Source organism: Puntigrus tetrazona, chromosome 9 (genome assembly GCF_018831695.1).
Source record: "Puntigrus tetrazona isolate hp1 chromosome 9, ASM1883169v1, whole genome shotgun sequence".
NCBI lineage: Eukaryota > Metazoa > Chordata > Actinopteri > Cypriniformes > Cyprinidae > Puntigrus > Puntigrus tetrazona.
Genome location: NC_056707.1, coordinates 995973 through 1017956, shown reverse-complemented (window position 1 = coordinate 1017956; position 21984 = coordinate 995973). Strand labels below are relative to the sequence as shown.

General features: G+C 42.7%; 1 long non-coding RNA gene and 1 pseudogene across 1 annotated transcript; both read left to right on the top strand.

Moving 5' to 3' along the window:
• The window catches only part of LOC122351647, a 62428-nt pseudogene that overhangs the window by 27987 nt on the left and 12457 nt on the right, over positions 1-21984 (top strand).
• LOC122351667 lies at positions 11418-12430 on the top strand. Its single transcript, XR_006251786.1, has 3 exons — positions 11418-11634; positions 12235-12302; positions 12403-12430. It is a non-coding gene; the product is annotated as an uncharacterized LOC122351667 (long non-coding RNA).

The window sequence follows — 21984 nt, the reverse complement described above, 5'->3', positions numbered from 1 at the left end:
TAAACACAAAATATTCTACCTTACACTAAAGGGGCAGAGAATCTATAGTGTTGTATGTTTGCCTCTGCAGGGCCCAGTATATGGGATGAATCGTCTTCCTCCACAGCAGCATATGTATGGCTACCAACAATCAACACACACTCCACCTCTCCAGTCAACACCTGCATGCATGTATCCTCAAGAGCAGGTCTTTGGTCCTCCCATCCGGTTTGAGTCACCAGCTACATCATTGCTCTCCCGTACAGTGAGGATTATTACGGTCACAATGTTCCTCAGCCCACAGTCAATCCAACATTGCCAGAGCCTGGATATTTCACTAAGCCATGTGCTGTTTCATCCACACAGCCGTCCAAGAGCACTGATAGCAAGCCTGCTGACCCCAAGATCAATTTTGGCTCTCAGTTTACAGGTGAACCTGCTAAGGTTCCCAACTTTGAGGAGTAGCTGCTGTTCCAACAACAACGGCAACAGCAACAACTGCATTCAAGTTCAACTCCAATTTCAAGTCCAATGATGGTGATTTCACCTTCTCCTCTGCTCAGGTGAAACATAGCGAAAGCCTCTTGGGTCTTCTGACATCAGATATTCCTCCCAAAGCAGAGGTTCTGTCAGAACCAAAACATCAGACCCAAGATCAGCAGTCTAGCCAGAGCGGAGTTTTTACCTTGGCAGTAAAACTGCAGCAGGATTTTCATTCACTGATGGTGCTCAGAACAAGATGAGTATTTTTGGCAACGCTGACCAAAGATTTGGCTTTACAAGTGGAACCAAGCCGATATCAGGGAATTCAGAGGCTCGGGAAGAGAAAAGTGGGAAAGTGACAATGATAGCACCCACGTGGAGGAGGACGAGGATGGGCCTCATTTTGAGCCTATTGTCCCTCTACCTGATAAAGTCGATGTGAAAACTGGTGAGGAGGAGGAAGAGGAGATGTTCTGTAAGAGAGCAAAACTCTTCCGATTTGACTCAGAGACTAAAGAGTGGAAAGAGAGGGACATTGGTAGTATAAAAATCCTTAAACACAAAACCTCTGGGAAAGTTCGTCTGTTGATGAGGAGGGAACAGGTTCTGAAAATCTGCGCAAATCACTATATCACTGCCGACATGGCCCTCAAACCAAATGCTGGATCGGACAAATCCTGGGTGTGGTACGCTATGGACTATGCAGATGAAATGCCAAAAACGGAGCAGTTGGCCATTCGTTTTAAAACGTCAGACGAGGCGGCACTGTTTAAAGTTAAATTTGAGGAAGCTCAAAAGTTCCTTTTGGAATCCCTACAAGAACCGCAAACTGAAAAGAAAAGTGAAACTCCACAGCCTCAGGTTTCATCCAAAGAAGTGGATCTCAAAGCCCTGTTTTCCAAGAAGGAGGGTGAATGGGACTGTGAGGTGTGCTGTGTAAGAAACACTCCCACGTCTGCAGTGTGTGTGGCCTGCAGCAGTGCAGCTCCTTCTACAGCACCGGTCAAACCTGTAGAGGAACCCAAAGGCTCTGGTCCTATGGCTCCTCCTGCCAAATTGTTTTCATTTGGACTCTCTGGAGATTCAGCTAAGAACTCCACCAGCACTGATGTCAGCTCAAAGGGCTTCACGTTTGGATCTCAAATACCAGTTTCCTTTAAGTTTGGATTTAAGGATGCTGTGGGGACATCTGCTGGCTTTGGACCTCAGGCTGAAAAGAAAACAGTTCAGGCTGATGCACCACAACAAGAGAAAGTATCAACAGCTCCAGCAGTCCCATTTGGCACTGGATTTGGTGCTCAGTTTGCCAAGAAAGAGGGTCAGTGGGACTGTGAGTCCTGCCTCGTGAGGAATGATGCCTCAGAAACTGAATGTGTTGCGTGCAAAGCCCCCTGCAGCACTGTAAAATCTAATGCAACACCACAAGGTGGGCTAGCTGCCATGTTTGCTAAAAAAGATGGACAGTGGGATTGTGACACTTGCCTGGTAAGAAACGAAAGCTCATCTAGCCATTGTGTTTCATGTCAGACAGCAAACCCAAATACGAAAAACAAGACCTCTTCTGCATCGAGTTCCTCTTTTAGCTTCAGTTTTGGTAGTTCTAGTAGCCAACCTGCTGCGACAGGATTTAATGCCAATTTCAATGCAGGCACTGCTTTTAAGTTCGCACAAGTAAGGAAAAGTTTCTTCAGAAGGCTTTAAGTTTGAGTCCTCCACAACTGATGCTGAAAAGTCATCAGGCAGTTCTAGTTTTTCATTTTCCATGTCTGCACCTGTTGGCGGATTTAAGTTTGGCATTGCAGATTCTGAGGCAAAACCATCAGATGAACAGTCCCAAAATGGGTCTGCTTCTGACCTTCTCAAAAATATTGCTGAGCTTCACAAAGAGAAAGAAAAAGAGGCAGCCCCAAGTTCCTCAGATCAGTCTGTAGATACTGATAGTCATGATAATAATCCCCTCTTTACTGGTAAGCCTGACTCCTGTAGTTTTGCTGACTTGGCAAAGTCACAAGGAAGTTTTCAGTTTGGCCAAAAAGATCCCACTTTCAAAGGCTTTGATGGGGCTGGCCAGCAGCTCTTTACCGGGTTTAATTCTGGGCCCAAGACTGACATCTCTGGTGATCAAGATGATGACATGTACAAAACTGAGGAGAATGACGATATTCAGTTTGAACCTGTTGTTCAGATGCCAGAGAAGGTTGACCTTGTTACAGGCGAAGAAGATGAAAAAATCTTGTATTCACAGCGTGTCAAGCTCTTCAGATTTGATACAGAAACAAACCAATGGAAGGAAAGAGGAGTCGGCAACCTTAAGCTTCTCAAGAATAACCAGAACGGGAGACTGCGAATTCTTATGAGGAGAGAGCAAGTGTTGAAAGTGTGTGCTAATCATTGGATAACAACCACAATGAACTTAAGCCCCTCTCTGGCCTGGATCGAGCCTGGATGTGGCTGGCCAGTGACTTCTCAGATGGAGATGCAAAATTAGAACAACTTGCAGCAAAATTCAAGACACCAGAGCTTGCAGAAGAATTCAAACTAAAATTTGAGGAGTGTCAGCGACTGCTTTTGGATATTCCTTTGCAGACCCCTCACAAGCTTGTGAACACTGGCAGAACGGCCCAGCTCATACAGAAAGCTGAAGAAATGAAATCTGGTCTTAAGGACCTCAAATCATTCTTGACTTACCAAAACAAGGATGAGGAAAATGCAGATACAAGCCATAGTACCTCTGCAGCTGTAGTGAAGCTCAACCCTGATAGCACCGCACCCACTTTAGAGTGGGATAATTATGATTTAAGAGAGGAAGTGCATGAGGACTACGCTAGCTCTGCTGTGGATAATACTCCTTCCCAGCCTGATCCAGTAGCAAAAAATTTATTCCGCTTTGGTGAATCATCCACAGGGTTTAGTTTCAGCTTTCAGCCTATTCTCAGTCCTCTAAGTCTCCATCTAAGCTAAACCAGAGCCAGGCTTCTGTCGGGTAACGGATGATGAGCAGGATGTGACGCAGGAGGAAGAGCGAGATGGTCAGTACTTTGAGCCTGTTGTGCAACTGCCAGATCTTGTGGAAGTCTCAACAGGAGAGGAGAATGAACAAGTCCTCTTCAGTCACGGGCTAAACTATACCGCTACGATAAAGATCTTAGTCAGTGGAAGGAACGAGGTATAGGGGATCTTAAAATACTGCAAAACCATGAAACAAAGCGTGTCAGACTTGTGATGAGACAGGACCAGGTCCTCAAACTGTGTGCAAACCATTGGATTGCTTCCAATATGAAGCTCAAGCCCCATGAAAGGAGCTGAGAAAGCGTGGATCTGGAGTGCCTTTGATTTTGCTGAAGGACAGGGCAAGGTGGAACAGCTGGCTGTTCGATTTAAACTGCAGGAAACTGCAAGTGCTTTCAAAGAAATCTTTGAAGAGGCAAAGACTGCACAGGAAGAAGACAAACTCTTAACCCCATTTTCTGCCAGAATACCTGCCTCCACCCAGGAGATGCTTTGTGGCACAGCTGCAGTTGCTGTACTTGAGGAAATCACAAAAGAACGTACTGGACTCTCTGAGGAAAGCAGTCCAAAACCGGATCATACCCTCAAAGCACCAAGATTGTGGTCTCTCCTCCAAAGTTTGTCTTTGGGTCAGACTCTGTGCAGAAGATCTTTGGAAGCCCTTCTCCATCAAAAGAGAAATCCCCAGTTATGATTTCCAGTTCAAAAGATGAGGACACAGGTGCCTCGAGACTGAAGACCTCTGCACCAGCAGTGACCAGTCAGTCATCATTTGGGACACCTTTCAGCATACCAACAAGTAAGATATATATTTTCTGTCATGCATAGTTATGAATAAAACTCCTAAAATTTTAGCTCACTGCTGTCCATCCTTGCTCCAAACACCTGTCTGCACTTAAAGATTATGGTTAGCTTCATCACGCGTCTTCAACCAAACACATCTATGGTTTAGGTTCTGTTATAGTTTATTTCCTTTTTTTGAATGAGAACTTTCTTATTGTGTAAGTTATTGCTCTAAAACATCCTTGCACAATGCTGCCTATGTCTCATTTAAGCCCATAATTTTATCATGTATATATTGACTTTCTGAGATTCAAATTCTTCAGAATGGCTCAAAACTTAAACGCATTATTTTTTTAGGTTTGGATTTTAGGCTTTTCAAAAATAATCCTATGGCTTTTTGGACCTGCACATCAGCCAACCAGTTTGAAGCCCAAGGTATTTCAGGTCACCATTTACTGTGGCATATAGAGCTCTCACTGACTGGCATGAGCCAGGAGACCTGACCTTGGCTGAATGTTGTGATAACCCAACATTACTCAATCCAAACATTTGCATGGTCTGAAATCTGCTAACCTTTACTCATGTTATTTTTGCTGTTAAAGTGCTCCATTACAGATTAAAGAGAAGGTGTCAGATAGATAAATGTTAGGAGTGTAGCGATACCTAGGTATTCTACACATAGCAGCTTTAAGACCCAGACTCTGTTACAGCCAAACATTGCAAATCACATCAAGCTCACCCACCTCATTAAACAATGTGCAATTTAAAAATATATATTTATTTATTTATATTGCACACAAATTTTCAGGTTTTTCATGTTGCTGTGGTCAGGGATACTTCTCTCCGGTCAGGTTCTGGGTGTTTGATCAGATTTGTGCCCTGTCATGAGCAGCGTGTCTCTCGTGTCTGTAGACTCGGAGGTGACTCTGGTGTGGGAGAAGCGTCCGACTGCAGACGAGGAGCAGAGAGCCAGACGCCTCCTCCTGCCTCCTACCTTCCTCTGCGGCGTCAGCAGCGACTCCGAAGCAGAGACCGAGAGACCGGATGACTTCAGCACTGAGCTCCAGAAGCTGAAGCAGGCCCAGCTGAGTCCGGTCTGTAGCACAGCACCTGCTCAGGACACACCGGTAAAGCCTTCCCATGATGCAGCAGCTGTGGAGACGAGCGGTAGCGGCACAGATGAGAGTCAGACAGACACGCGTCCAATCGACCTCTCCACCAAGACAAGCAGTGAGAGCGACTCCAGCACAGCTACAGGTGAATGAAGCTTCTCTCAGGGCACTGATTGTGTGAATGGTTTGCTGAATGAATGCACTGTATGTTCTTTTTGTGCTACGCTCATCAACAGTCATCGACGGTTCACCAACAAGAAGGATTGATGACAGATTTAGTAGCAGTTGGTTCTGATCAAATGTGTGATGCTTTTGAAAACAGTAATCACGGTTCCTCATATCCATCAGCACCATACCTCTGTTTCCGCTACTGAACCTCTCTGTTCATGCCTTACTAACGGCATCTCTGTTTAAAATAAAATAATCAGACTGTCATCTTCATCCATAAGTAGCTACAGAACTATTTCGAACCTCTCTTTTCTCTCTAAGATATTAGGAAAAATTGTTGCCTTAAAGTTACAAGCTTATTTAATAGCACACAATCTCTGTGAGAAATGGTCTTTGATTGGTTATCCTACTTAGACCAGAAATCATTCACCAAATCTATCAGGTCTGGTGTCCCTCAAGGTTTTTACTTGAGCCTTTCTCTATTACCTGTTTAACAAATGTTAAATGTTATGGGTTCAACTTTCACTGTAATGGTGATGACATTCTGACTTATTTTATCACACCTTCCACCTCTGTCTTTCTTCTACATTAACATCAAGGAACTCAAACAAGGATTTGACTGAAGGCAAATAACCCTTAATTTTATGTATCTAAACTATCTATCTATTAGATGGTTATTGGATAATGCCTTCTGTGTTAGTTCAAAATCTTGGTGCTCCCATTGTTTCCACTCATTGTTTCGAACAATACCCAGAGGGCTTGACAAGAGTCAAATCCAGTAAATCCATAATACATTAACGTGAGCAATGAATTCAAATGAGGAGCAAACGGAGTCTAAAACAGCAAAACAAGGGCTAATCTGAAATACACCGGCAATAATCAAAACAAATAATCCCATTTAATACAGAAGGGCTCCATAAAGTAGCTATCGCTAGGAGAGCGATAAATGCTAGAAAGTACCATGCAGTAGGGATGGGCGATATGGTAATTTTCTGTCATATCGCCAGCCTGTGAGATCACCGATGCACGTTATCATCATGTATGGGTAGATACAAAAAGAGAGACTCTGTAATGGTCACAGGCTATTTCACAACCTTTTGTAAAGGTAAAAGTTGAAATAAACATAATAAGGAACAAGACATTAATTATAGTGTTCTATTGGTTTTTTTATGTTTTTTATTTTAATGTGCTTATATTTTTTTATTTATTCACCAAACAGTGCGCATCCCTTTGAGTAATAACTCAATGCATGCTGTGAACTCGCCCAAGGCACATTTTCTACTAATGTGCTCTTTAAATAACAAAGACTAAATAAATATTTCACCACTGACTTTAAACTTTAGACCAGGTTTGAGAAGGGTTTCTATGGATTTTAAAGACCATTTTAAGACCTCCACAAATAAAGGTTTTCACTGACGGCTTACATTTTTAACCATAAGTACATGATTTTTGCTATTAAGAGGAACAATGTGAAAATGACAGATGACAGTCACTGACATTACATGAAGACTCATAAACCAATAAATGATTTTGCTTTAAAGCACATCTGATTCTATGTAGTACAATGACCTCTTGTTCTTACTGTATAAAGACATTCGTCTTTGATTGTTGTCTGTTATGTTTCATACAGGTCAGTGCTGAACAGTAACCATGGAGAACCACTATATAAAGGAAGCTGTTTTTAGTATTGGATGAGGAGAATCTACCCTAAACACAGAAAGTACAATGCAGCATTATAACCCCCTGAACCATGAGAACTTTCAGTGGTTGCTCTATGAACACATGATTTAGACAGGACAGGATGAGAGCACATGAGCTGTGAGTTAGTGAGCGAGGATCAGGGTCAGAGACACTTTCAAACAAGCTGATCATCTGCTGAATGCTGTTTAGCATGTGACTTGAGTTTTGCTTTCTCCCACAGGTCTTTCTTTTGGATTCAAATCTGCAGGTGGCTTATCAATTACAGAACTGACACAGAAGTTCGGAAAAAAATCATTTGGTAAAAAAGGTGAGTCTGTTTCCTGCTTCATCAGTCTGATTCATCACACAGGGTTTGAGCAAGCTTACCACTAGATTGTAAGAGTATTGATGGAGGGATGAAGAGATTTTTTTTCTAATTCTGTGTTATGGGTCAGTTCGCCCATCGATCAAGCTTGTTGTGAAGCGTGTTGACCGCTGCTAGGGGGAGCTGCTGTCTGAATCCCTAGCCGTTGCCAGAAGTGCTGAGGATTTGATGTAAATAGTGAATCATTGAAAATTCTGATTTGGATGTTTGCAAGATTGAATTGGATACCTTGAATTTAAGTGCAAGTTGAAGGCGAGCTATTTTTTATTTATTGTTGTCCTTGGCACCGTGTTCTTTGGAGTGAACACTTCACAATGAAACAGGTAGAAGGTTTACCAGCATAAACAGCTGAATTACTAATATGTAGCTTGTAACCTGTTGACTGTAGCTATTGAACTCAACAGCCTGACAGATGGTGCAGTTGGTCCGAGAGATCAGTGATCCTGAACGTGAGAAAGTACTACTTGAAGCCATGACTCTCCTGGCCTGTGTGTTATATGACTAAGATATTTTAGATGCTCAAAAAAAGATAAACTGTAGATGAGCTGCCAAGCAGGACAATGACAGGATATCAGTAAATAAGACAGTAGTTTCAGCAGAAAAGTCTTGTAAAGTTACAACACGTAATGCATTTGGTGAAGATCAAACACCAGGCAAGCAGCTGCACATCGGAGACTACATCATAGTCAGGTACAGGCCACAGTCAATAACCGTGTTTAGTTCAGGTAAGCAGGCAGAACAGGACGAAGAGCCAGAGATCAGAGTCACGGTCCAAAGAACAAAATGAACTCATTGCAAGAATTAAATGTTTTGGTTCCTGTCAAGACTTGGAGAAACTCGTTCCATTAGACAGCTGCAGCTTATCCTGAACACTGCTGATTCTGACAAAAACCAGAAAATCTGAGCGTATCAAACCAGTCCTCAGGTCCTTACTCTGTCTTCCAGTTACATTTAGGATTGATTTTAAACACATCACTGGGCTATTAGACAAATCATAGAAAATTGTATGAGTATGGTCATACGAATTTGTACAAATTAGCAACAAATATTGCCACAACCTAAATATACGCATGAATTGGTCATGAGACGGTGTTGGTTTTGAACACTTTGTAGTGTGTACTGCAACGTAAAGGCGGACTGCTGAGGGTTAGACAGATGTATTCTCTTGGAGATTTTTTAACGCTATGAGATAAAACCATTCTGTTTATTGTAAGTGATAGAATGGACATGTACTTTAAAATAATTGTTTACCTCAACGACACACACACACACACACACACACACACACAAGCCATTGGACCCAAAATAATTTAATAATTCTAATATGATCCATGATTTTCAACACCCCTAATGAATTAGCTTCCCTTTGCTCGTGTGTGTTATCATACCGCTGCTGGGAGTCTTGTGTTTTCATCGTGTCTTTTTATTTCTGCAGATGATAATTTCTCATGGCCAGGCGCAGGAGCCAAAGTCTTTGAAAGCTCAGCGTCACAAACTGAAAGAGAGAAACCCAGCCACGAAGCAGAAGAGGAGGGCAGTGACGACGACCGACCATGAGCTGAGTCTGTGTGCTCCTCGTGTCAAATTATTTTTTAATCTAAAACCATTTAAAAATATTTATTGTTTGAAATAGAGATATATGAGAACATGAGAATCAAATACTTTATTTCTGGGCACCATTCTCATTTTACTTTCATTTAAAGTGCATGAAATTATTAACACTGAATAAATAACTGTATAAATAAATAACTGTGTAGACCTAATAAAAAGAATAATAGTAATGACAAAAACAATGAAGGTACTAATCATTCGAAAAATAATAGTGAAAACCAAAAAAATCTGCACTATTTAGAAGTTCTAGATAATACATAGATAGATAGATAGATAGATAGATATAGGTAGAGACTCTGCCTCATTCTTATCAGAAACTGAGAAACAAATGCTGACAAATAAACACAATTATACTACGAGACAACATACAATGGTTTGTGTTAAATGAATGTCACAATCTCTATATATTGTTACATCTCAGGACGCATTTATTATTATTGTTGTTGTTGTTGTTATTTATTATTATTGTTTCTGTGTCCATGCCTGGACTTCTGCGGTAAAATGACAGAGAGAGCGTGGAGGTGGAGAGATGTTTGAGGTTCAGTGCTCCTTGTTCTTTTTTCTTGTACTTATTGAGATCATCTTTTGGGTAACGTAGGGTGGAGGATACCCATGTGTTTACATTTAGTTAGGAAGGGAGGAAAGTTACATGTCGTTTTGTTTATTGGTAAGGTAATGGTTAATATCTTTGGTAACACTTTATTTTGATGATCTCTTTGAAGATCCTGTCTACTGAAGTAATTTTGCACCTACATGTGAACTAACCTCCGTTTAATATCTGTTTAACCCTTTATAGCGAGGATCTCCAAAAACATCTCTGATCTAACCATTCCAGTCTAATACTCTACTAACACTATAGTTATGGTTACTTATAGTCAACAGAATGTGCTAAAGGGACCATCAAAATAGACTGAAAGCATATCTTTAAGTTAGAGGTTTGTTTTGGATTTAAGGATTTGAGGTAATATTTCTTTGTGCTTTGTTATCATATTATGGTTATTTTTCTGTTTCGAACCCCAAATAAAAGGCATTTCTGAATGACACTGTGTGTTAAATAATTAACATCTTTTACATGAGGATCTCCCAGAGGAGAGTGTGTCAAAATCTGAGGTTGGGATTATTCTCTCCACTGTTTATTCATCGTTATTGATGACATTTTCATGAGATACGTCATCAGCGATTAGATGATGACGACTCAACTTTAATCGCATAACTATTGACTACAAAACATCTGAGGTCGCGCGGATCTGTGGTCATCTCCACATGATGGTGGTGGTGTCCTCGAGGACCTCGACTCTGACCCACTCTGTATCTTCTGTATCAGGAGAGCGGAGGAAACGAGACAACACAGTCAAGTCAAGTCAATTAAAATGGTCCCATTTGCTCCGAATATATATCGGGACTAGGGACAACATATCCGTCCAAACTACACAAGTGATATAGTTCTCTAGTTGGAAAAGACATTTAGTTAAAATGCTGAGAAAGACGAGAAAAGATGAGACATAAACACATGACAGCATGAATGAAACAAATGAATTAAACATGTTTCATTGGGCCTCGGTCATGATTAAACTAGTCATTAGCGACCCGATAACTCTTCACAAACAATTTGATCTTAACATGTCTGTTGAAGACTTCCAATCATTTGTAAGCAGGGCACGGATTCACAATTAACATAATCCTAATAGGCAATATGCCTAATAATAAACATTTAATAATGTGTGTCCACCAAAAAGAGTTTTTCACCAGCTGAAAAATGTCAGGCGCTCTTCTGGAAACGAGAAGTTGGGGAAATTTACTTTTAAAACTTACTTATTACTTTTTACTTATTTACTTTTTATAGCAAGTAATGCATTGCATTAGTTTTGCAATACTTTTGAGATATGAGCAGCTATATTTATAGCAAATATAAAAGCCCTTTCACTCCAAAATGTGTCATGAATAAACCTCAGGCTGAAGGAAAAGTAAATTCACATCTGTTCAGTAGAATACAAGAGAAACCATTCAAAACAATGAAGCACCGTTAGTTTATCTTATTAGTATAATTGAACAGAGACCGTCACTGCATTTAATAAGTGTCGTGATGTTTCTATAAAAGCTGGGGTAAGATATAGAGCGTGTGATTTTAATATTTGTGAACGACAATTGAAGACCTAGTCGCTCCAGACCGGCAGGGGGCGGAGACACCCACGTGACAAGCACCAGGACCGGCGGCAGAAGAAGAAACGGGGGAAATTGCGCCATTGCTCGGTCGTGCGTTATTCGCGCGTGAACAGAGAGCGATCGGAACCGCTGAACCGCGCTTCAATGATCAACTTCTGAAACAGAGACGAAGAGTTTGTGACAGCAGCCATGAGGCGGACTAAAGCGGACGTGGAGCGCTACATCTCTTCAGTTCAGAGCGCCTCTCCCTCGCAGAAAGCGGTAAGAAGAGCACCGCGGGCCTAATGGCCGTGAATCAGTCACAGTAACGTTAACCGGTCACCGGACTCTTTCTGTTACTGACAGACACACACCTGCTCCTGAAGCTTTATGACCGCCACTAGACCATAAATCTAGTCAAACATTGTGGAGAGTTACTCTCTGAGAAACATTAAGTCTGTAACTTCAGCTGGAGACTGAGGCACGGGTCTGAGGGATGTAGTTATTATTTCTGTCTGGATCAGTGATATGATGAAGTGTCTTCAGGCGAACTTATAACGCTTATTGGTGTAAGGTATTTGTAGCTTTCATACTAAGCTAAGTTACACCAGCTCTTCGTGTAAACAACTTTTATTCTTGTGAAAATACCTCAATTCTAATGAGAATGACATACAAACCACATACTTTGATAATTGTGTCTTAAATACAGGGCCCTTTGAAACGAGTTCCTTTTTTATTTTCATGTTTTTCTAGATTTGTTTAAATGGTTAAATAAAATGTTATCAAAGCACGTCTAATGAATTAAATTCATTAAAACTTGACAATAGTAGTTGGTGTTCATTAGGACTTTCAGTGGTGTTTCTGTGATCTGTGTTTCTTCAGAGGCCAGTCAAAGGATTTCTGTTTGCTAAGCTATACTTTGAGGCGAAGGAGTATGAGCTGGCTAAAAGGTAGGCTGGTTTCTGTGCTCTTTCTGCTTTGACCGATGTCCGGTTTGCTCTCAGATGAGCTGATGCGTTTCTCTCTCTCTTTCACACACTTCAACGGCAGACATGTTTCAGAGTATCTGAGCGCCCAGCCGAAGGATCCTAAAGCGCACAAGTTCCTCGGCAGCTGTTTGAGCGTGATGGAGAAACGGACAAAGCCGTGGATGTTACAAGGTTTGGACTCTCCTCGCTTGCTCTCCTCACTCGTTCTCCTGCGGTTTGGTGTTAAACACAGGTTATGTGTTTGTTTGACCGCAGCGCCGGTGGATCTGAACCCGGCTCAGCACGATCTGGTCCTGAAGGTGGCTGAGCTGCTGTGCAGTAAAGCCGAGCACGACAGCCGAGCCGAGTTCTGGGTGGAGAAAGCGTCCAGGCTCCTGCCGGGACACCCGGCGTCTTCGATCTGAGGGTGAGTGTGAGCTGAGGAGCTTCAGACGTTCTCCGCTCTGCTGCTGTGTCTCACGCCTGCGTCCTCGTCCTCTCTCTGCAGGAGAAGCTTCTGAGCGCTCAGAGCGGCTCTAACCAGCTGTCACGAGCTGCTGCAGTCGGAGCTCAAGCTGCGGCCCGCAGACACCTACATCAACCACAAGCTGGTGCAGCTCTACAGCGCCGAGGGCCGGCACCAGGACGCTGTCAAACACTGCCTCGCCGTGGAGAAGGCCGGCGTCCTGAGACACTGTCTGGAGTGGTACCAGCTGTTGGTCAGCACCCTGCAGGTACAGCGCCGGCCGTCCTCACATTCATCTTTTAAAGAATAGTTCACCCAAAACCTATAGCAAAAGATTTCTGTTTGTCTTAAAAATGTGATCGAAGGTTTTACAGTAACTCTAAGTTCATTTAAGCACAACTTGTGAATGCAGTGGTGTAAACGGATGAAGTTCACGTAAACCTTCATCAGCATGTACTGTATGTGTATAGTTTTTTCATACAAAGGTTTCAGCTGCTTTGTTTTGTTTGGTGGCCTGTTTTAGTTGTAGTCTAGTCTTTGCTTGAAGCTGTCGTTTTAGTTTTTATAGGTTTTAATCACGTTCATCGTTCATTGATGAAAGCAGCACTACTCGCTTGTGATCTGTGTTCTGCTTCACTCTGCTGTATTTCAGGAGTATCTCCGCCAGCCGAGCGTGTCCTCGAATGAACAGGCATCACGCAAGTTTCACAAAGAGTTGCTGCTGGCTCAGTGCAGCTGTGTGAGACTGACACTGATGATGAAGGACTGTGAGGAGAGCACCGCTGCACTCAAGAGGTACCACACACTCTCTCTCACACACATAAACGCGCACACACTGACACTGTCATACTCGCACAGTCACTCACTCATACACATGCGCTCACTCACTTATGCTCTCACTTACGCACTCTCGCACTCACTGACTCACGAACACACTCACTCAAACACACATCCTCTGACTCACTCACTCCCTCACACTCATTCACTCTCACGCACTCATAGACCTGCACTCACGGACACACTTTCACTCACTCCCTCATTCACTTGCACACATTCACATGCACTTTCACACAGCACTGACTCACTAAGTCAGGGGTGTCAAACTCAAATTCACCGAGGGCCAAAATTAAAAAAAAGAACATTGTCGAGGGCCAGACCATTTTTTTTTAAATGCATTTATTTATGTTTTTATTATCTTTAAGATACAGTAAACTACTGTATTAACCATCCTCATATATTACAATTGAATTTTTGCTTAAATACTGAAACCAGAACAGGTTTAAGAAAATAATAAAAACAAAAACTGAAAAAAATATCAGGCTTCTATATCTTTAACTTTATTCATTTTAATTGTAACCTAAATCTTTTCATCACAGACCATCAAGGCCAACACCTAAAAAAATATCTCTTTCAACTTTGAACAGACCATGCCATCAGTAAATAAAATAATATTTATCCATTTTAAATAATAAAAAATAAAAACGGCCACATAAAATGCCGACACTTCGAGCCCCGAGTATCGCCAATGCTGCGGCATTTTCGACAATCAAAACAGACAGTTCCGGCACTCGTAGAAAAATGCTGCCGCAATTGCGGACGATTGCCACACATCGTGCCTGCTCCATTTCCCTTCCGTTCGTGTTTTTAAGACACGAACGAAAAAGCGCCGCGGACGGAAGTGCCTCTTCTATCGCTTTAGCAGCAGCTCCACATCGGGAACTCCCGCCCCCGGCACCAGCTGCTCTCCTATTGGCCGCGCGTAGATGTCGTCACAGCGTTTTGACGCTCAAATTAAAAATGTTTTAAATCGGGAGTCAAACGCGACGCTCTGCGCCTCAGCGCGGACTTGCGCTCTGTCGCTGACGTCGCACATACACAATGAATGACGCGTTCAATGTGTAGGCACCTTTAGCGGTACGTGCGCGCTGTATAACAGGGTCAATGGGCCAGATGTAATACATATTTGAAATCATCTCGTGGGCCAAATATAATTGTAGTGTCAGCGCCAAAAATTGGCCCGCGGGCCTGAGTTTGACATGTCTGCACTAAGTCAGACTCACTCACTCACTCAGACTCACTCACTCAGACTCACTCACTCAGACTCACTCACTCAGACTCACTCACTCAGACTCACTCACTCAGACTCACTCACTCAGACTCACTCACTCAGACTCACTCCACCAGACTCAGACTCAGACTCACCACCAGACTCACTCACTCAGACTCACTCACCAGACTCCTCTCACTCATCAGAGACTCACTCACTCCACCAGACTCACTCACTCAGACTCACTCACTCACTCACTCACTCACTCAGACTCACTCACTCACTCACACAGCACTGACTCACTAAGTCATACTCATTTACTCACTCGCTCAGATTCACTCACTCACACAGCATTTTGATGAGGTGTCAAAAACAGCACACACAATAGCCTATTACTTCAGAATGATGAGGTTTTTGGTCTAAAATTCCTCAGAGAACAGTACAAAATAAAACATTATGAACCAGTCACAGCAATAATCATTGCTATGTTGAAATATTTCTTTGTAAATGTCCTGCACCGATTGGCTGTCTTGTTAATGTGATTGTCTTTTGTGCTGCAGTTTCGACTGTGCAATGCAGGATCTAAAGAACACGGCCACAAATACGGCCGATGAGCTGGCGGAGGTGTTTACGGAGATGAGGGCGCACCTGTACTTGTCTGCCGGGACACTGCTGCTGAAGAGGGCGCAGGAAGGGTCACAGCAGTGGAGGACCGTGCTGCATCTGTCTGCTCTCTGTTATCTCGTAGCCTATCAGGTACATGACTTCCTCTTCCTCTCCTCGATCGTGCCGTGTCGTCCTCCAGCTTACAGGTGCTCATCCGCTTCCCTCAGGCTCCGAGACCCAAAGTCAAGAGCTTGAAGAGCGAGCAGGCGTCTCATGAGCCTCTGGAGCTGCTGGCCTGTGATCGTCAGAGTCAGGCGGGTCACATGCTGCTGAACCTGAGCCGGGACGTGGAGCAGCTGCTGAAGGATGTGGTGGAGGCGTTCGGGAACCGGAGTGGCCCAGGTTTTCTATTTGAGCAGCTGTTCGGCTCTCAGAAGCAGCAGCAGCCCTCCTTTATCTGCAGCGATGACATTCACGTCCTCCATGTACAGGCGCCCAAAGCTGCCGATCTGGCCAAGTGGGACAGTGGTGAGTGTGTGACAGGAGCTCCAGTGAGTGTGTGCTGGGCCTGCTGTAGATGGTGATGTGTGTGTGTGTGTGTGACAGGAGCGGTGCTGCAGCATGCCGGTGATCTGCAGCAGCTGGCGTGGCTCGGCCTGCAGTGGGTGCTCATGGGTCAAAGTGCGAGTCTGCAGGACTGGCTCAAGCAGCTCTTCCCTCGCCTCACACTCGAGACCTCCAAACTGGACACCAACACGCCGGAATCCATCTGCCTGCTGGACCTGGAGGTACTTTCTTCCACAGAGGAAAATGTGGGTCCGTGTGAAACAGGAATGTCAGTCGGTGCCGGGGTTCATTAGAACATGATCTGACTGTAATTAATACAGCGAAAAATGTTGTTGTCATAACTGTCACCCTCATTTTGTTCCAAACCCATTATATATTTGTTCATCTTCAGAACATAAATGAAGAAGCTCTGTGATCCTCTGTAGACAGCAAGGATCCTTACATGATCATGGTCTAGAAACGGTAAAACAGTCTGTCACATGATGGGTTCAACCATAATTTTACAAAGCTACGAGAATACTTTTTGTAAAGACATAAAACAGAAAGAGAATCTATTCAACAATTCATCTCATTTTAGAAAGGATCAATTTATGGAGAAGCTAAAACAGGAATCGGGGCACCGATTATTTTAACTGGATTATTGTATTTTCTTAGCATTGGAGGCCAAAATCTAAACTTATTTAGAGTAACCTGTGCTACACCCCGACTGCACGAGGACGCCAGTGGACACATGACTCTGAGCTGTGGTGTAGATGACTGTTGATTGTGTGTGTCGCAGGTGTTCTTGTGTGGCGTGGTGTTCTGCTGTCAGACACAGCTGCAGGAGAGGGCAAAGATGGAGTCTTGCTCTCAGCTGTACGAGAGCGCTGTCTGCCGCTGCACATCATCAAGCTGCTGTCGTCTGACAGACAGAGAGAGTGGTGGGATGCCGTCTACAGCCTGATTCACAAGAGAGCGCAGTGAGTGACTCCATTTGTGTGTGTGAGTGTGTGAGAGATGTGTTCCTGACCGCAGTGTGTCTCTCTCAGGCCCGGGACGTCTGCTAAACTGCGTCTGGTCGTTCAGCACGGTTTGGGCACGCTGCGCGCCAGAGAGAAACACGGCCTTCAGCCGGCTCTGCTCATACACTGGGCTAAACATCTCAGTGACACGGTACTTCCTGATGAGCAGTCACCTGATGTCATACACTTCCTATCATGTGGTTCATACTTTTCAGCACTCTCCTAAAAGATTCAGCCGGACTAAGTTTCTGCAACAGTTTCTCTATTTTTAAGAAAGTCTTTATTCGTTTGCATGCACTGCTTCATCAGTGGTTTTGACTTGCTTTCCAATACAAATATCCAAACCTGCTTAAAACACTTTTTCTGGAGATTAAAACAATTACCTGAGATGTAAAAGTTGTGTGTGCATGTCAGGCTGAGCGGGTGAACTCCTACTACGATCAGAAGGAGTACACTGGACGTAGTGTGCACTACTGGAAGGTGGTGATCCCTCTGCTGGAGAAGGTCAAACACAAACGCAGCATCCCTGAGCCCCTCCAGCCTATGTTCATGCACTTTCAGAGCAGAGACATACAGGTATCTCCGTGACATCAGTCTTTTGGCTGTTTGATGTTAAGTAACTTCCTGCTGTGATCTCTTTGTTTTCTGTTATCATGTCGTCTTTAATGCTATTTTGGATGTTAGCCTTCTCAGGTGCGAGTGTATGAAGAAGATGCCATCATAAGCTTCGCCACACTCCTTGACATCGAAGGCAACACCGAGGAGGCCATCGCGAAGCTGGAGCAGCTCAACAGCGTCTCGTCTAACTGGCATCTGGCAAAGGTAACGGTGCAGCTACACTGACTCAGCTTGTGCTCATTCACAGCTCCGTCTGATAGCTGTTGATGTGACGTGTGTTGATCCACAGATCTATCAGAGACTGTCAGAGGAAGCAGGAAACGGACTCGAGGAGACTCAGGGCAGGTGCGCCAACTTCCTCCAGAAGTTCAGGAAATACTTGACCAAGCTTTATCAGGCCAATGCAGACGATATGGAGAAGGTATGTGAAATGCACCACTGACACGGTGGTATAGTCTCTGTGCTGCTCACTTTAATAACACTTTTTTTTTTTTTTTTTTTTTTGTGCTGTTTATCAAATCTGTCAGTCTGTAGGGTTCGAATGATACTTGTTAGATTTTGCTGTAACTTGCTGAGCAGTAGTTTGGGTGGCTTTTCAATGCACTAGATTTCTCTAATACATAAAACAAATAAGCTTGACCAAAGTTCTTGTGGGGAGCCATGAGCTTTTATGATGGACCACAATGATGGGGGGAAAAAAGGAGGGGTCCAAGAACCGATCCCTGAGGAACTCCAGTGACCAAATTGGAACTCCAGTGACCAAATTGACGTGTTGCATGTCCATTACGCACCAAAATGACACTATACGCCCTTGGGTCTACGGCAACACCGGCCATGTATGATGTTGGGGAAAAAAATTCACATTGAAATAATTTTTTTTTCTGCAACTATATATGGGGGGAAAAAATTACCAGGTGACTTGAATAGCTCTATTTGGAAAAGAGAGAATTATTTGGGACATTTTTATAGGTGAATAAATCAGCATAAATAAACAATGCAAGCATAGAGCGCTAAAAAGAGTTAAATGGAACAAACTATTCTTTATATTTTTTTTCAGGTAGGTCTAGTTACAGAAACTGATTAATCGTATGTAAAAATGTCACTGCATAGAGTTTACTATATAAGTTAAATTCAGTAAATGGGTTAAAAAAAGCTTGAAAAGTGGTTTTGCACAAAACATTTTGGCCTGGTGGATATACAGTGCATCTGGAAAGTATTCATAGCGCTTCACTTTTTTTTCACTTTTTTTTGTTACAGCTTTATTCTAAAATGGATTAAATTAATTTATTTCCTCAAAATTCTACACACAATACCCCATAATGACAATGTGAAAAAAATATTTTTTTGAAATTGTTGCAAATTTTATTAAAACCTGAAAAATCACATGTACATAAGTATTCATAGCCTTTGCTCAATACTTTGTTGATGCACCTTTGTCAGCAATTACAGCCTCAAGTCTTTTTGAATACGATGCCACAAGCTTGGAATTTTTTGCCCATTCCTCTTTGCAGTACCTCTCAAGCTCTATCAGGTTGGATGGGAAGCGAAGGTGTACAGCCATTTTCAGATCTCTCCAGAGATGTTCAATAGGATTTAGGTATGGGCTCTGGCTGGGCCACTCAAGGACATTCACAGAGTTGTTGTGAAGCCACTCCATTGATATTTTGGCGGTGTGCTTTGGGTCATTGTCCTGCTGGAAGATGAACCATCTACCATACCGGCCTGATTGGTGGATTGCTCCACAGATGGTTGTCCTTCTGTAATGTTCTCCTCTCTTCACAGAAGAACGCTGGAGCTCAGACAGAGTGAACATCGGGTTATTAATCACCTCCCTGACTAAGGCCCTTCTCCCCCGATCACTCAGCTTAGATGGCCGGCCAGCTCTAGGAAAAGTCCTAGTGGTTCCAAACATCTTCCACTTACGGATGATGGAGGCCACTGTGCTCATTGGAACTTTCATAGCAGCAGAAAATTTTCTGTAACCTTCCCCAGCCTTGTGCCTCGAGACAATCCTGTCATACCTCCCGGATGCACTGTATATCATTCAATATATAACGCACATTTTGTTACTAAAGCCAGTTCTTGGATCACCTGTTTTCAAATGGAGCTGCAGTTAACAAAGAGCTGTAGATCACTGACAACTATACAATATTGCGTTCAGTTTCGGTGGTGATTTGGTGGTGATTTTCGTGGTTGCTTTTCTGAGGCCGTTCACATGTTGTGCATAAAAACATGTGGAAAACACTGACTGCACTGCTTTCTCCTGTTCTCATGTGCTTGTGCTTTCATGACATTGGCCATTACTGAGGAAACGTGACCTGCGCTCTTCAGTTTCAGCAAAGGATAAATGGATTTTCAGCACTGAATATGTACAGCTGTCATGTCAAGTGCAGAGCAACAATCAGGATGAATAAAATAGTAGTAGGCTTCCATGGGAATTTTCATATTCATATTGTTCTGGCAATATGCTGCCTTGGCTTTATTCTCAAAACACAATGAATTTAATTTTAGCTTGATAGGATTTTTTTTCTCAACAATATGGCTACCACTTTTTCTCAAAATGTTATGACTCCTCTTTACTGCTGAATTGTATATTAAACATCTGCCTGCATGGATCTCTGTGGTCGTGGCGACTAGTTTCATGCCGGCAAAATAAAAAATGAGCATTCTTAATGGCCACATCTGTAATGGAGATTTTTGTTATCAGTCATAATAATATTGAGACAAATCTTTATTTACGGAGCACCACTAGTATGTCTGTATGTGTTTTTGTGAAGTTACCTGTATCTATGGAGGAGGTGATGGATTTGTTGAATGAGGTCAACCAGCAGCTTGAAGATGTTGGTGAGGTGGAGGAAGATCAGGTGGACTATCCTGTGACATCCAGCCCCGGTCAGCCCGCTGAAGGCCATGTTAAATTCTCCACTCCTTCGCCATCCAAGAGTGTCACCTCACCGTCCTAAAAGATCTGTGGTACGTTAGGTTCTGCTGTTTCTGCTCAAACCCTGCATGCTGTTTACTGTTTCTGATTGTCTCTGTCTCCCTCCTTCAGTTCTCCCCCAAAACACCTCCTCACTGGGTGGAGGACCAGAAGTCTCTGCTGCAGATGTTATGCCAGCAGGTCGAGGCATTGAAGGTCAGTTTAAAATCTACAGTGTGCAGAACAATCAGTCAGTTTTTTTTGCTTTTGCTTTTATTCACCTTTTTTTTTACCTTTTTTGTTTTGTTAGTGCTTTTAATAAGGAAGCTAATTCTTTATTCGTTCTCCACCTACGGACTAGTGCTTATTGGATGTTAGACTCATGATGACATTTCTAGGACAGATATATTAAAAACACTTCCTTCAAAATCTCTGAAGCACTGACTCAATGAGTGATCGTTCTCATGCCAGAACTCTCATTATGAGTGAATACTGAAGCTAATAAACTCTCTTGGGCTCTTCTTCACCTCATGTCTGTGTAAGCAAAAGTACACTGCATTAAACGGTTGATGAATTTAAACGTCTCCAATTGGCTGGTGCATTCTTGTGCTCAACAGATGTGTGATATGTATAATAATTAGTGTTGGGTTTGTGTCCACCTAAATCAACCAAGTTGAGTCAGAGTCCAACAAAACTATTATTTATTATTAACTTAACATTGCATTTTTCTAGTTGCAAAAGTTTAAACAATGTCCATTTAAATGTAACAAAAGCAAACATCTGTTGCATCTTGCCATTTTGATCTTGGATTAATATAATTAGTGTCCTACTTTGCTTAGCAAACGTAAAGTAATTTAACAAGTTATGGCTGAATTCATTTGTATGTGACAGATTTCAGAGTTTAGAATGTGGAAAAATTAAAGTGCTGGACTTGTCTTTATTTGTTTTATTTGTAATCATTTAATCATTTCCACCAAACATTCTCTGTCAGTGTGAAAAGGTTTTTATTCTTGAAATTAGGTCCAAACCCTGAAACCTGCATGTCACTAGAAGTGAGGTTTGGAGTTTTTCACAGAATTGGATGGTGAGGGTGAATTCTCATACAGTGTAGCCGCATTAAACTCATAAATTAGTGAATATTGAGTTAAATGGTTTGCCTGCACTGCTCTGGCATCTATGTCACAGCTCAACGTATTTATTTGCAGTGGGTATTTGTTCTACTCTCCCAAAAATGCCTAATGCCTTTGTGTGTTTGTGCGTGTCTCTGTGAGTGTATAATTTTTATTTATTTTTTTCTCACATAGAATGAGGTTCATGACCTGCGCCATAATTCTTCAGATGCAACAGCTTCCTCATATAGGATGTATCGAGACAACTATACAGCAGAAGGACTTCAGGAAACATTTCCTCCAGCACAGACATTCCACGGTGTTCCTCTC